General features: G+C 41.4%; 1 protein-coding gene and 1 long non-coding RNA gene across 2 annotated transcripts in view; one reads left to right on the plus strand and one right to left on the minus strand.

Moving 5' to 3' along the window:
- Slc7a8 (solute carrier family 7 member 8) overlaps positions 1-12,412 on the plus strand; it is a 58,518-nt gene that overhangs the window by 4,885 nt on the left and 41,221 nt on the right. The gene's annotated exons all lie outside the window — the stretch shown is intronic.
- Positions 8,571-12,412, minus strand: part of LOC144377860 (uncharacterized) — a 31,065-nt gene continuing 27,223 nt past the window's right edge. Inside the window, exon 3 of the long non-coding RNA XR_013439087.1 lies at positions 8,571-9,669. This is a non-coding gene — a long non-coding RNA (uncharacterized LOC144377860). The remainder of the gene's footprint in view (positions 9,670-12,412) is intronic.

Here is a 12,412-nt window from a genome sequence, read left to right on the forward strand (position 1 = left end):
AATTTCATCAACCTGGACAGTTTTGTTGGTATGTTTTGATCTCTGTGCATATGTGATTTTGGAAATTGAACCCACGCCCTCGGGCATGCTAGGCAAGTGCTCTACCACTGAGCTATACCTCTAGTCTTTGTTTAGTTTTTAACAGCACCCTTATCCTAACCTGACAAGTGTATTGTTCTTTGAGTATTTGACTAAGGAAAACTCTTGGTAGCAGATGACCTTAGATTTCATCATGAATGTGGAGTTCCCCCAAAATCTTGTGTGTGTGTGTGTGTGTGTGTGTGTGTGTGTGTGTGTGTGTGTATGTTGTACTGGGAATTGAATCCAGGGCCTTAGCACATAGTAGGCAAGGGCTCCACCACTGAGTTACATCCCCTAGCCCTTTTTATTTTTTATTTTGAAACAGGGTTTCACTTAATAGCCCAGGCTGGCCTCAAACTTGCAGGCATATGGCACTACATCAAGACCCCGCACCCAACCCCCAAATCTAAAAAGATTGTGAAGACCAGCAAAATTCACTTGTTGATGACATGTTTATTAATAATGACAACAATTAATATTTCACCTGACAGGCATTCTCATCCAGTTATCTAAGGTACAAAATCTGTTTGTCCTTCACAGTAAACCCTATGTGGTAGGTACTTATCTCTTCCTACAGATAAGGAAATAGGAGCTCAAAGGGATAAGCAACTTGTGGAAGGTCACAAGACTAAAAAGTCTTGGAACTAGAATTCAAACCCAGAACTTGTCTGAATCTTGAACCAAGATCTTCTATTATTTCTATTTTTATGTCTTAAAGGGATGTTTTCCTGTAGAAACAGGGCAGAGGTCCTTATTCATTTTTGTAGATGAAGCAATTAATGTATTCCCAGTGTTGGGGTGCTGGATAGTCAGGGTGGAGGAAGGCAGTGTTCCCGGTGCAATTGCAGAAAGACTTGGGGCAAACCTGAGTTAGAGTTCCTGACTGTCTGGAACTGTGTATTAGTCATGTATTTAGATACATACACTAAAATTAGATCTGAAGACAAACAAGAGTCTATAGAGCCTAAGAAAAAAATGTTCATAATTTGTGAGACCTTTTTGTTTTTAGTACACTGTATGCTCATGAGGAAACTTGTTATATTTGCTGCAAGGTGATACTGGATACAGATCTAGGTACTAGACCATAGTCTCCCAACTAACACAATTAAAAAAAAAAAAAAGTATGCAGCTTTTACTAAATGCTAGTTCCTGTGCTGTAAGCTCTTTACATATGTTATCTTATTTAATACTGACAACAATCCTACGAAAATTGATCTTATTGTTTTGTTATTGTAAATAGGCAACAATTGAGTCACAAAGCTGATAGGTAATTTGCTGAGGTTCACACAGTTGATAACTGAATGGTCTATCTCCAGAGCCAAAATGCTTCCCCATACCCTATTTCTACTTGGTAACCACAGGAGAAAGGATGATGTGTGTCACATGGTGGTGGAATGGGCCATGGAGGAAGACAGCTCAAGACTAGAATCTGGAAGGACTGTAAATGTCTAATACTGAAAAACTTTGGGAAAAATGTTTTTTAAAAAGGATATCTTTCAACAGAGAAATGTGGCCATAGGCATAATTGTACTCAAATGGTGTTGAGCTGATGGAAAAAATGACAGGTCCAAAAGGTTTCAGACCCATGTGGTCTAAACCACTTTAGAATATTTCACACTTTGGACTCTAAAATAATGTATTAGCTTCTTTTTTTTAATATTTATGTATGTATCTTTAGTTTTAGGTGGATACATTAGTTTGTTTTTATGTGGTGCCAAGGATCGAACCCAGTGCCTCACGTGTATGCTAGGCAAGCACTCTACCGCTGAGCCACCACCCCAGCCCCTGTATTAGCTTCTAATACCTAAAATGTTTGCTGGATGCCGACCAGGCGGAGGGAGTAGAAAGATTGGGTTTTTTTTGTTTTGTTTTGTTTTTAAAGAGAGAGTGAGAGAATTTTTAATATTTATTTTTTAGTTCTCGGCGGACACAACATCTTTGTTGGTATGTGGTGCTGAGGATTGAACCCAGGCCGCACGCATTCCAGGAGAGCGCGCTACCGCTTGAGCCACATCCCCAGCCCGAAAGATTGGTTCTTAAGTTTGTACTTATATTAAAAAGAAAAAAGAGGGCTGGGGTTGTAACTCAGCGGTGGAGCACTGGCCTACACGTGTGAGGCCCTGGGTTTGATCCTCAGCATCACATAAAAATAAATAAATGAAGTAAAGATAGTGTGTACAACTACAACTAAAAAATAAAATATTTAAAAAAAGAAAGAAACAAATACAGACAGACAGACATAAGAGTATTAGGATTTGTTTCATTCAGAATGAAAATATAATTAAAACTCTCATCATTCTCAAAGAAAACTCTGGGACAAAAGCCAGCTGAGAGACATTTCAAAAGAAACATATCTTGGTGAGTAGGAGGTCTATAGCCAGCAATGTAATAAGAAGTAGCTATCATTTACTGAGCACTTGCTATAACCAGGTACATGGTACTTGATGAGTACTTTATGAATAGTTTCAGGCAATAAGTAGCATTATGGAAATGCAAGGTTCAGGTAGTGCAGTGGCACATGCCTGTAGCTGTAGCTACTCCTGAGACTGAAACAGGAGGATCACAAGTTCCAGGCCAGCCTAGGCAATTTAGTAAGACCCTGTCTCAAAATAAAAAAATGAAAAGGGTTGGGAATGTAGCTCAGTGGTAAAGCACCTGTGGGTTCAACCCCAAGTATTATGAAAAGAAAAAAAAAAAGAAAGAAAGAAAGAAAAGAAAAGAAAAAGAAAGTTAGAAAAAAGAGAAAAATGCAAGGTCGCAAGATTCAAATACGTAAAGGACTGGGTGATAGGCAAAGCAAGGTCATTGACCTTTGAAGCTACTAGATTTAACTGCAGTGTTCTATAGCATGGAGCACAAGGCGGTTGAGACCAGGGATCTTGTTACACACTTCCCACCTCCAGGAACCAGAGAGCTCAGGGACCAATTTTATTGAAACTGGTACTGTCAGGGCTACATAATGTTCCCTCAATGAGCAGAATTAAACAGATGAATGACTAGCAGGAGATTTAAGAGTCCAGGAAAGAAAAGAGGAAGCCAGCAGGTATAAAGTGGAGTTCAAAAGAAAGATCCAAAAAGCCCATTTTATTTGGAAAAATAACAACAATAAAAACATGCTGTACAAAATCGGATGACCTTTTCAAAGAGGCTAAGCACCAAATATACAACTTTTCTGAATTAAATCAGCTTATTGAAATGAGTAGAGGTTTGGGACTTCTCAAAAGTTGCCAGGCTGCCAGGGTTTTCTGCTTTCCTCTGAGGGTTAATCCAGCTGCCTACAAGCTTAAGTGTCTCAGGAATCTGTTGTTGCTCTCATTATTTTCTCTTTGCTTTTGTGGGGCAAGGGGAGGATCTAGAAAAGCAGCCAGGAGCAAGTTATTCCAGGAGTAGATTCCAATCTACAGAACACAAGGACCATGCCTAGGGTGGTGGTGCATACCTATAATTCCAGTTGCTTGGGAGACTGAGGCAAGAGGATCACAAATTTGAGGCCAGGCTGGGCAATTTAGTGATCTCTTTTCTAGCATACTTAAATGCCCTGGATTTAATCCCCAGTACACTAAAACAGAAAGAAAGTGAGGAAGGAAAGAAGGAAAGAAGAAAACAAGAACAATTTAGGAACTCAGGGGTCTAGAAACTGTTCTCTTTTGTGTTTTTTTGTGTTTGGCTTTTTGTTGTTGTTGTTTTGTGTGTATGTGTGTTCTCTTTTTGTTTTTTGTTTTTTGGTTGTTTTTTTTTTTTTTTTTTTTGGTACTGGGGGTTAAACCCAGGGTCTGTTCAGACTGACAGATATTCTACCACTGAGCTATATCCCCAGACCTCTCTTCTGATATTTATCTCCCTATTGAGCATACAGAGCAAGAAGAACCATATCTTGTTCCTGTCCTAGAATTTGCTTAGAGAGACTCACCTCCACTTCTGTCCCTTTTCTATGGAGTTCTAGAAATGGCAAACTGCAAGCTGCCACTTAGGAAAAAGATGGGGGCTGCTGGTCACAGGATTGGAGATTATTCCATAATTTAGCAAACACTCATTGAGTACATTATACCCTAGGCTTTGTGCTAAGCAGTGGTGAATTTTATTTCTAAGAAGCAGAATAATCCCTCAAGTCTATATTAAGCTGTTTTATTTATAGAATGATTGAAGTTTGGACTGAAGCTTTATTGATCACATCTCATCCCTTATTCTTTGTCACAGTCATAAATTTTCCCATTGGTTGGCTCCCTGCTTTAAATAACTCAGCATCATCAGTGATGTCACTTCTGGGGAGAGAGTTTTACAGTACGCCTGAAGATGTCCTGGGCAACCTCATACTGAGCTGCATATTGTGAAGGCAGATTGCCTGGAGTATCGTTGCTGCAGAATTATCAGTGTACTTTTCCTTATCTCTGTCTTAAAGGTGCCTACTTGCACGTCTGTGAAATGCATACTTTAGTTACTTCTTGTAGAATATAATTCTGTGCAGGGTGGTTAGTAAGTAGCTGAAATAGGCAGATCAGGCTGCCTTAAAGGGGCTTTTGAGACCTGGTTCTGGAAGTAGAAAGCTTAAGATGAATTTTTCCATGACTTGTAACAAATAGAGAGGGAGGAGCCATCAGTGATACATCAGAGGAGGACCGGCTTTGGAGATAATCTTGGGTTTGCAAACTGCTTCCCCGTGTACACTCTTCCTATCCTTGAACAACTTAATTATCAGTTTACTTAGCTATTAAATGAAAGTTTCTTTTGGAGTGTTAAAGCCCCTATTCTGTGGTATGTGTTCAGTAAATATTAGTTTCTCTTCTTGAGCTCGTCCTCTATCACCCCTACTTTCCCTCCAACTCCCAACTCAGACACTCACTAATTCTGGTTCAGAAATTTTGATTGCACTGATTGGATAATGGGAAGAACTGACCATTTCAGCAACTAGCCAATTGCCTTTCCGGTTTTTCTCTGTTGGTATGAATCTATGTGCTCATTAGCAGCTTTCCCCTGAAACCAGTAGTCTTTTTCATCCCTAATACCGTGTCAAAATGTTGCATAGCACATCCGTAACTTCTCTTTTACCTGGTGCTGTTAGCTGTATGTGTGCATACACATGTTTTCACACAATTCCTTGAGAGCAGGAACTGAGTCTTACTCAATTTCATGTCTCCACATTCTCAGTGTAGCACATGTTAAGTGCTTAGAAAGTATTTGTTGAATAACAGCTGTCAGTTAAAAAATGAATCAACTGCCTGTAATCCCAGTGACTCTGGAGCCTGAGATAGGAGAATCACAAGTTCAAAGGCAGCCTCAGCAATTTAGCAAGGCCCTGCCTCAAACAAACAAACAAAAGGCTGGGAATGTGGCTCAGTGGTAAAGCTCCCCTGGGTCCAATCCCCAGTACCAATTAAAAGTGAGTTATTCCCATGAACCATACATTTTGTGCTTAAAAAAAAAAAAAAATCCACATTCAAAGCTGAAAGGGATTTAGGGACTTGAGAGATTACCAGATGATGACATTGAAGCTTGAAGATAGAGCAATCAGATGCGTTGTTGTGTGAGGCTGATCTGTTCTTTGTGGGACGTTTAGCAACATTCCCGGCCTTGCCACCCTAAGTACCAGTAACATCTCACTCCAGTGTGAAAACCAAAAGTATCTCCAGACTTTGTCAGCTGAAAATGAGGAGCAAATTGTCCCTGGTTGAAAAGCCACTTAGGAAGTCAAAGTTTTTCCCTATAGTTGCGTGGTTCTCCAATCAGGCAGGGAAACACTGGAGGCAAAATTAAGTCCTTGCAGGGCATTTTTGAGACTGAGTACTTTTTGCCTCTCAGGCCACAATGCCTGTCTTTCATTGGCTGGTGGGTGGTAGTTATGTCCTTCTATTTCATTAAAAGACCATGTGTGAACAAGTGCTTCCCAATTACCTTCCAAAGCAAGCATGTACTGAGTGGGCGCTCAATAAATACTTTTTGAAATGCAATTACCTGCGACCCGCCTACCTGCAGCATCTAAAAATTATATCTAGACAAGTAGACAAATGACTCAGAGAATGCTTCATGGTCCTGGCTGTACAGTGCTGTTTCAGAGCCAAGCCTCCTAAGCGAGCTTGTTGGATTCTTCTACAGTTGGTGCCTATCCCTACTGCTACAGATCCTAGTATGTCCTTACCTTTATTAGCATTTCATAGATTATAAAGTGTTTCATGTGGATGTGATCTCCCTTGAGCCCCACAACAACCCTGTAAGTAGGCAGAGCAGGAACAATTATTCCCATTCTGTACATGAAGGAAGTGATTCAGATCACAGGGCTTCTAAGTGGCAAAGTAAGAACCCAGTAGCTCCTCTAACTCTTGAATTTATTGCCCTTTCCAGTAAGGAATCCAGAACAGCAGAGTCCTGCATGCTGTCCACATCTCCAATCTTCAGGACATTCAGTCCTGAAGGGAATATGTTGGAGTCTTGACCTGTTCCTACCCCTGTGGCAGCTGTTTGTACAACCCTGATGGGAAAGTGTGTGCAGGGAGAGGCACATGAGCCTACAGGCCTGGGGTGAGGGTCAAGCCTCTCCAGTGTGCCAGACCCTGCTTTCACACTGTTCCCTCAGTCCTGAAAAGCTCTGAGAGTCTCCTAGCCATTTATGGAGAAAGCACAAAGCAGATTCACTTCAGCTTTCTCTGGACATGAAAATGGCCAGAACCTCCAAGCCCCAACAGGAAGCTGTGGTTAGACTTTAAGACTAACATGAAAAAGTAAGGAAAGCCAAAGCCTTTGGATCTGAGGGTCTGTTGGGCATTAGAAGTCTATAATTCCATGCCCTAGGAAATACTTTGATGGCTACAGATTTTCTAGTGTGGACAGGCCTGGATGTGAGTAATGCCTTAATGGGAGTCACATGAGTATTGACATACAGGTGGGGAGGTTAGTGATTATTCATGGCAAATGTGGATTTTCTCAATTCTGGCAATTTTTCTAGTGAAGACTTGCCCGCTGATACAACTTGCCCCCCCCCTCCGCCCTTTTGGCCCATTTTTTAATACAACGGTTTGCTTAGCTTTTCTTTGAAAGAACAAGCCAAGCTGGGCCTCATTGTCCAGGCATCCCAGAATCCATTTTTCACTAAAGAAGATCTGTGTGATAAGATGATTACTTTGTTAATTGGAATGGATGGAAGCAGGAGTAAAACCCTGACCTCAATTACCTAGGCATTACCAGACAGGTGTGCATCACACACTTAAATGGCCTTATAGACAATGTGTAAAAGAGTAAAACAATAGAGGAAAAAAAAAATCCCCACAGCAGTTGATTTTCCTCCTAAATCGCATCAAAAAAGGTTCCCACCAGGCATGGTGGTGCACGCCTGTAATCCTAGGGACCTGGGAGGTTGAGGCAGGAAATCACAAGTTCAAAGCCAGTCTTAGCAATTTAGCAAGGCTCTAAGCAACTTAGTGAGACCCTGTCTCAAAAATGAAAAAAAATAAAAAGGGCTGGGGATGTAGCACAGTAGTTAAGTGCCTGTGGGTTTAATACCCGGTACCAAAAAGAAAGAAAGGTTGTCTGTTCTCCTTTATCAAAGCCACTCTAGGAAAGTCTCATTTGGACAGTGTCCAAGTTTGGAAGCCCTCCAGCTGAAGTGCGTGTCCTGCAGTTTCTAGAGGAGAGGCAGCATGGAGTCTGCAGGAAACCCTGGCAGGAGTCCAAGGACTTGGTCTCTCGTCCAGGCTTTGCTACTTCTGCAGTATGTGACTTTGATCAAGTCTCTTCTCTCTGAGCCTCAGTTCCCACAAAGGTAAAGGGATGATGCTACTTGCCCTGCCCACCTAAGAAAGTAGTTATCAGACTCAAGTAATGTAGTGGACATGAACGTTTTGTAAATCACCATTGAGATAGAAGGAAGGAATCAGATATCTGTTCCAGTTCTTTTTTGGTGGGCAGAGGGATACTGGGGATCAAACCCAGAGGTGTTCTACCACTGAGTTACATCCCCTGTCTTTTTTTTTGAGACGGATTTCGCTAAACTGCTGAGGCTGGTCTCAAACTTGTGATCCTCCTTCCTCAGCCTCCAGAGTAGCTGGGATTTCAGGTGTGTACCACTGTACCCAGCAATATGTTCTTATTCTTTAATAAGTCCTGTGTGTAAACTATTCACCTTGCCTGTGTGGAGTGGGGCATGAAGTTACTCCAGTATCTGTGGGAAGTGAAATGCTTGAGATTGTGGCAGAAGATTTAGGTTCCAGTCTAGCTACTACTACCTTACCCTGTGATTTAGGCAAGTAACTACCTTTCTGAATCTTAGTTTCTTTATCCATAAAATAGGAATAATAATGCCTCTCCTTCATTTTCTTTATTTGGAAAATGGGAATATTATAATTGACCTGCTTTCTTCCCTATGAATTGGAGTTGATAATAATAGCCAGTCTAGTTTACTCAGCACTGAAATAAGTAGGTTGATTTACTTGTTTGCCTATGTACAATACACACTCAACATTGTTACGGGATTTGGAAGTTCCAAATAAAAATGCAGTAAATGATGTCAGACATTATTTATTCAGTAAACATTTATGGAGTGTCTGTCTACTAGAGGACACTTCATAGATGAGGGAAAGAAACACAGTTCCTGCTATTGCAGCTTACAGTACTGTGGGAGAGAGAAATATTAATCAAATAATTATACTAAAGATTGTATGTTGTAGACGTTGCTTTTGAGCATGTAATGTAAAATCTGCCAGCTCCAGAGCATTGCTCTGCTGTAAGCAACAATCCTCTCCTGCACAAGTTCCAGAAGCAACTAAGGTGGAAGAAATGTTCTCAGGTTATGGTTTGTTTTTTTTTTTTTTTTAATATTTTTTTAGTTGTCAATGGATCTTTTTTTTTTTTTTTTTTTTTTAAAGATAGAGTGAGAGAGGAGAGAGAGAGAGAGAGAATTTTTAATATTTATTTATTTTTTTAGTTCTCGGCAGACACAACATCTTTGTTGGTATGTGGTGCTGAGGATCGAACCCAGGCCGCACGCATTCCAGGCGAGCGCGCTACCGCTTGAGCCACATCCCCAGCCCGTCAATGGATCTTTATTTTTTTTTTTTTATGTATTTATATGCGGTGCTGAGAATTGAACCCAGTGCCTCACACATGCTAGGCAAGCACTCTAACCCTGAGCCACAACCCCAGCCCCTGGTTTTTTTTTTGTTTTTTTTTAATATTTATTTTTGAGTTGTAGTCGGACCCAGTATCTTTATTTTATTAATGTGGTGCTGAGGATCAAACCCAGGTCCCCACGGGTGCTAGGTGAGCGCTCTACCACTGAGCCACAACCCAGCCCCAGGTTATGTTTTTTTTTTTAGGAAGCTTCTTCCTAGAATCAGAGAAGCATTCCTTCCTGCTCCTGAGCACTCAGTTCAAGCTAACAGAGCTCTTCTTTGTAATTTTAGTTTTGCCAAAATTAAGATGGGGGGCACTTTTTATAAAATTACTCCGGTCCCAATGCCAATCTACTAAGACCTTCCCAATTATGGCAGCTCCTTGAAAAGTGTCACAGAACCTCCAAGAACAAGTGGAAGCAGGAAGTGGGCCAGACCCCTCCAGTGGCTTCTAGTCTTTCGCATCCCATCTTCCAGTGGCTCCTGTGACCTAGAAAGAGAAGGACAGCACACACACTCTGGAAATGTCACAGCAACAGCAGAGACTCACTGAATCTGATTTACTGATCTCTATTGCCATGTTTGTTTTCCAAGAACCCTTAGTGGAACATTGACTCTTCATTCCTAAGAAGGTCAGATCTTTCAAATAACACCCACCCTCACATTCCCCCTCGGAACCGTTCCCAGCTCTAAGAAACAGCCTAGCTATTCCCTCCTCCTTTTTCAGTATCTTAAAGACCAAAGTCAAACCTTGTTTTTCTCATGCTATTGATTGTTTTTCTAACCCCTTGAACTGGTTTTATAACCCTAAGTCTATTGCTCTCTTCTTGGCTGACTTTGAAATGCTCTGTAGATCACTCTTTTGATAACTTCCTGGTAGGCTAGGAATTTACTATTCTTATTAGGAACTCTGTCCCTAGTTCTTTCATTTCCCAGCACTGATGTCTTCCAGAGAACAGCTATACATTTAGTTTTGGCAGGTGAGGAGTTACGGGATGAACATGTCCTGAGTCCTGGGACATGTTCATCCCGTAACTCCATCATGCCGAGCACATGTGGGGACTGGTTGAGCAGAGAAGAGGATGGAAAGATGTCCTCTCATTCCTATCACTGAACTTTACATAAACATATAAGGAAAAAAATATTTTAAGAATTGTGCCACATGTGCATATACGAATATGTAACAACGAACCCCACCATTATGTACAACTTTAATGCACGGATAAAAAAAATATGGAGGGGGAAAAAAGCACTTGTGGCCGGGCATGGTGACATGTACCTGTACTATCAGTGGCTTGGGAGGCTGAGGCAGGAGGATTGTGAGTTCAAAGCCAGCCTCACAAAAGCAAGGTGCTAAGCGAGTCAATGAGACCCTGTCTCTAAATAAAATATAAAATAGGGCTGGGGATGTGGCTCAGTGGTTGAGGGCACCTAAGTTCAATCCCCAGTACCAAAAAAATAAAAAAGAAAGAACTTCTGGGCTGGGCACTGTGGCATACATCTGCAATCCCAAGAACTTGGGAAGCTTAGGCAGGAAGACCACATGTTTGAGGCCAACCTCAGCAACTTGGTGAGGCCCTAAGCAACTTAACAAGGCCTTGTTTCAAAATAAAACATGAAAAGGGCTGGGGATATATCTGTGATAAAGTGCCCCTGGGTTTAATCCCCAGTACCAAAACAAACAAAAACAAACTTGTGATACTCAGGATATCTTTTATCTATTCACTTTTTGCCTAATATTTGTATCACAGATTTGATGATGGGGGATTGTTTCTTCTTTTAGTTACATTCTACAAGTAGCTCTGTTCTCTTGGGATAGACTGTTAGCACCGAAAGAAAGTACACGTTTGAGACAAGAAATGTGCTTCCATTTCATCTGTTTCCAGCTGTGGCTCTATGCTGATTCTATATCTCAGTCTCTCTGGTTGTCACTGTTTCTAAGTCCTCTGGACCTGTTCTGCATTCTTACTATACATCTCGTGACAATTTTTTAGTTTGGAAATGGACAGCATATTCTGCATCCCAGGGGCATAGAACATTATGCTCTTAGAATGTGAATATTCTCTTCTCTTCCCCTTTAAATGCAATAACTGGATGCCTGACCCTGGATTAAAATTGGGTTTTGGGGATGGGAATATAACTATGTGGTAGAGCACTTTCTTAGCATGTGTGAGACCCTGGGTTCACTCTTGCCACTGCAATAAGTAAGTAAATAAAGAAGTTAATTGAATTTTGGTTTACAAGTGAAATTATCAGAAGGGCTAGGGATATGTAACTCAGTTGGTAGAGTGTTTGCCTTGCCCTGAGTTCAATCCCCAGCATGGCCAAAAAAAAAAAAAAAAAACAAGTGAAAGTATCAGGAATGAATTGAGGTTGAGTTATGATTGAGATCAGAAAAGTCAAGCATAAAACCGATTTTTGGTTTTTGTTTGTTTTTTGGTACAGGGGATTGAACCCAGGGGCACTTAACCACTGAGCCACATCCCCAACCCTTTTTTTTTTTTTTTTAAGAGAGAGAGAGTGAGAGAGAGAGAGGGAGAGAGAGAGAGAATTTTAATATTTATTTTTTAGTTATCGGCGGACACAACATCTTTTGTTTTTTTTTTTTTTGTATGTGGTGCTGAGGATCGAACCCAGGCCACACGCATGCCAAGCGAGCGCGCAACTGCTTGAGCCACATCCCGAGCCCCCCAACCCTTTTTTATTTTTTATTTTGAGACAGGTTCTTGCTAAGTTGCTTAGGGGTCTGATATCTTTCTGAGGCTGGCTTTGAATTTGTGATCCCCCTGCCTCAGCTCCTGAGCCCCTGAAATTACAGGTGTGCGCCACCACACCTGGCTAAGCATAGGACTTTTTACACTCTCCAAACCATGAAAGAGAGATGTTGGGAATTGAAGATGTCTCCAGAACACTGTCAAGCCCACCGTGCCTCATGATACTTCAGCCCTGCATTTCCACCTGGATTCATTTAGTCTTGCTTCTTCCCTTAGGCATTTAGTGATGCAGCTGAACAGGGCTTGGAGTTTTCAAAGCACTGTCCAATGGACCCTATTACCACCTCTAATCTTTTTAATCATAAGAATTGGACAAAGGAAAACTTGGGAAGAAGCATGTCAGGCACTGCCCCACACTCCTCCTCCTCCCCTGCTCAACCCAGCCCAGGAGTCCTCCTTCTGTACTTGCTGCTGGCCTCATCTCTCAGAGAAAACCAGCCCAGTGTGTATAGAAGAAGT

The sequence above is a fragment of the Ictidomys tridecemlineatus genome, chromosome 5 (genome assembly GCF_052094955.1).
Source record: "Ictidomys tridecemlineatus isolate mIctTri1 chromosome 5, mIctTri1.hap1, whole genome shotgun sequence".
Classification (NCBI taxonomy): Eukaryota; Metazoa; Chordata; class Mammalia; order Rodentia; family Sciuridae; genus Ictidomys; species Ictidomys tridecemlineatus.